Below are 3,815 nucleotides of genomic sequence, written 5' to 3'. Positions count from 1 at the left end.
ACCATCGCCAAGCAGCTTGGTGAGAAGGTGACAACAGTTGGTGCGATTATTCGCAAATGGAAGAAACACAAAAGCACTGTCAATCTCCCTCGGCCTGGGACTCCATGCAAGATCTCACCTCGTAGAGTTGCAATGATCATGAGAACGGTGAGCAATCAGCCCAGAACTACATGGGAGGATCTTGTCAATGATCTCAAGGCAGCTGGGACCATAGTCACCAAAAAAACAATTGGTAACACACTACGCCGTGAAGGACTAAAATCCTGCAGCGCCCGCAAGGTCCCCCTGCTCAAGAAAGCACATATACATGCCCGTCTGAAGTTTGCCAATGAACATCTGAATGATTCATAGGAGAACTGGGTGAAAGTGTTGTGGTCAGATGAGACCAAAATGGAGCTCTTTGGCATCAACTCAACTCGCCGTGTTTGGAGGAGGAGGAATGCTGCCTATGACCCCAAGAACACCATCCCCACCGTCAAACATGGAGGTGTAAACATTATGCTTTGGGGGTGTTTTTCTGCTAAGGGGACAGGACAACTTCACCGCAACAAAGGGACGATGGACGGGGCCATGTACCGTCAAATCTTGGGTGAGAACCTCCTTCCCTCAGCCAGGGCATTGAAAATGGGTCGTGGATGGGTATTCCAGCATGACAATGATCCAAAACACACGGCCAAGGCAACAAAGGAGTGGCTCAAGAAGAAGCACATTAAGGTCCTGGAGTGGCCTAGCCAGTCTCCAGACCTTAATCCCATAGAAAATCTGTGGAGGGAGCTGAAGGTTCAAGTTGCCAAACGTCAGTCTCGAAACCTTAATGACTTGGAGAAGATCTGCAAAGAGGAGTGGGACAAAATCCCTCCTGAGATGTGTGCAAACCTGATGGCCAACTACAAGAAACGTCTGACCTCTGTGATTGCCAACAAGGGTTTTGCCACCAAGTACTAAGTCATGTTTTGCAGAGGGGTCAAATACTTATTTCCCTCATAAAAATGCAAATCAATTTATAACATTTTTGACATGCGTTTTTCTGGATTTTTTGGTTGTTATTCTGTCTCTCACTGTTCAAATAAACCTACCATTAAAATTATAGACTGATAATTTCTTTGTCAGTGGGCAAACGTACAAAATCAGCAGGGGATCAAATACTTTTTTCCCTCACTGTATATATATAAACTACCAGTCAAAGTTTGGACACAGCTACTCATTCAAGGGTTTTTCTTTATTTTTACTATTTTCTACATTGTAGAATAATAGTGAAAACATCAAAAATAAAAGAAAACATATGGAATCATGTAGTAACGAAAAAGGTGTTAAACAAATCAAAATTTATTTTATATTTGAGATTCTTCAAATAGCCACCCTTTGCCTGGATGACAGCTTTGCACACGCTTGGCATTCTCTCAACCAGCTGCATGTCACATGGAATGCATTTCAATGAACAGGTGTGCCTTCTTAAAAGTTAATTTGTGGAATTTCTTTCCTTCTTAATGGGGGGGGGGGGGGGGGGGGGGGGGGTATACAGAAGATAGCCCTATTTGGTAAAAGACCAAGTCCATATTATGGCAAGAACAGCTCAAATAAGCAAAGAGAAACAACAGTCCATCAATACTTTAAGACATGAAGGTCAGTCAATACGGAACATTTCAAGAACTTTGAACGTTTCTTCAAGTGCAATTGCAAAAACCATCAAGCACTATGATGAAACTGGCTCTCATGAGGACCGCCACAGGAATGGAAGACCCAGAGTTACCTCTGCTGCAGAGGATACGTTCATTAGAGTTACCAGCCTCAGAAATTGCAGGCCAAATAAATGCTTCACAGAGTTTAGGTCACATTCACATCTCAACATCAACTGTTCAGAGGGGACTATGTGAATCAGGCCTTCATGGTCGAATTGCTGCAAAGAAACCACTACCAAAGGACACCAATAAGAAGAAGAGACCTGCTTGGGCCAAGAAACACGAGCAATGGACATTAGACCAGTGTAAATGTGTCATTTGGTCTGGAGTCCAAATTTGAGATTTTTGGTTCCAACCGCCGTGTCGTTGTGAGACACGGGGTGGGTGAACGGATGATCTCTGCATGTGTATTTCCCTCCGTAAAGCATGGAGGAGGAGGTGTTATGGTGTGGGGGTGCTTTGCTGGTGACACTGTCTGTGATTTATTTAGAATTCAAGGCACACTTAACCAGCATGGCTACCATAGCATTCTGCAGCGATACACCATCCCATCTGGTTTGGGCTTAGTGGGACAATCATTTGTTTTTCAACAGGACAATGACCCAACACACCTCCAGGCTGTGTAAGGGTTATTTTACCAAGAAGGAGAGTGATGGAGTGCTGCATCAGATGACATGGCCTCCACAATCCCCCAACCTCAACCCAATTGAGATGGTTTGGGATGAGTCGGACCGCAGAGTGAAGGAAAAGCAGCCAACAAGTGCTCAGCATATGTGGGAACTCCTTCAAGACTGTTGGAAAAGCATTCCAGGTGAAGCTGGTTGAGAGAATGCCAAGAGTGTGCAAAGCTGTCATCAAGGCAAAGGGTGGCTATTTGAAGAATCTCAAATATAAAATACTACATGATTCCGTATGTGTTATTTCATAGTTTTGATGTCTACACTATTATTCTACAATGTAGAAAATAGTAAAAAATAAAGAAAAACCGTTGAATGAGTAGATGTGTCCTAACTTTTGACTGGTACTGTATATATATATATATATACAAACACTTATAATGTCTACACTCCCAAGCGCTGGGAGTATAAATAGAGATGATTATAATCCTATGATATACAATTACTGATATACAGCACATTATTCTGAAGAACATCTCCCACACATTCAACCTAAAGTAGCTTACACCACAAAATACACCATTGGTCAATTACTGTATAACGAACTGTTGATTTCCTCTGAAATGGTTACAGCACCGAAATAGCAGATCAGGCTCTTTTGTTTTTTAGATGCACCTGCTTCCACCTAGTGGCCAAACTACACAAGGACAAGCAGATGTTACGTTAGATGGTAGGTCAGGGGGCATGAGAAGCATTACATTTCCACAAACACAACTCTGAGAGTGCGTCAGAGTTACAGGTCAATATAAGCACTATATATCATAGCAATAGAATCATCTCTATTTATACTCCCAGCTTTTGGGAGTGTTGACATTATAAGTGTTTTGATCTAAGCTGGTGGCCAAACGGTACATACTAACAACACTTAATCTGCTACAATGCCCTGTTGGAAATGACTATTTTAATGATATGATAACTAATGGGAGCCATAAATAGACAAACATGAAAAAATATCAACAAACAAATCTCTACTGCACCAGCAAATCCTTTGTTTTTCTTTAGATGTCAAGTGGCAGATTCATATATGGCTAATTATGACCTGCCTCATCTAGGGTCGTGGTCCTTCTAAATACTTTTATGCTTGATTGTTGTCGTGTTGCCTGGTGCTGGGGTGCTGTTGACTCCTTGCCTGTCAGTCGTCATTTGAACGGTTGCGTTTATATTCTGAGCATCACCTTTTTTGCGCATAAACAACACGCCATAGAAAAGGTATATTCTTAGACAAAATACCATGCAGCGAAGAGCCTAGGGGTGGGATTATGCACTTCTCCTTTCTGGGGGGGATCTGAAAGCATGCTGCCATGTACATCCTTAGATTTACCTGATCTGATTCCAAGTCTTATCTAGGCTACATCTCCCTCTGCTTGTGAGATCTGGCTTGCCTAATGTCTGAACATGCTCTTATTAGATGAAAATCGGTCAGGCAGAACAGGGAGATGAGGGAGACAGGAGCCCCGTT

The sequence above is a fragment of the Coregonus lavaretus genome, assembly GCF_964263955.1.
Source record: "Coregonus lavaretus genome assembly, chromosome: 31".
Lineage (NCBI taxonomy): Eukaryota > Metazoa > Chordata > Actinopteri > Salmoniformes > Salmonidae > Coregonus > Coregonus lavaretus.
The sequence above is the reverse complement of the archived record's forward strand: the minus strand, read 5'-3'. Positions refer to the sequence as shown.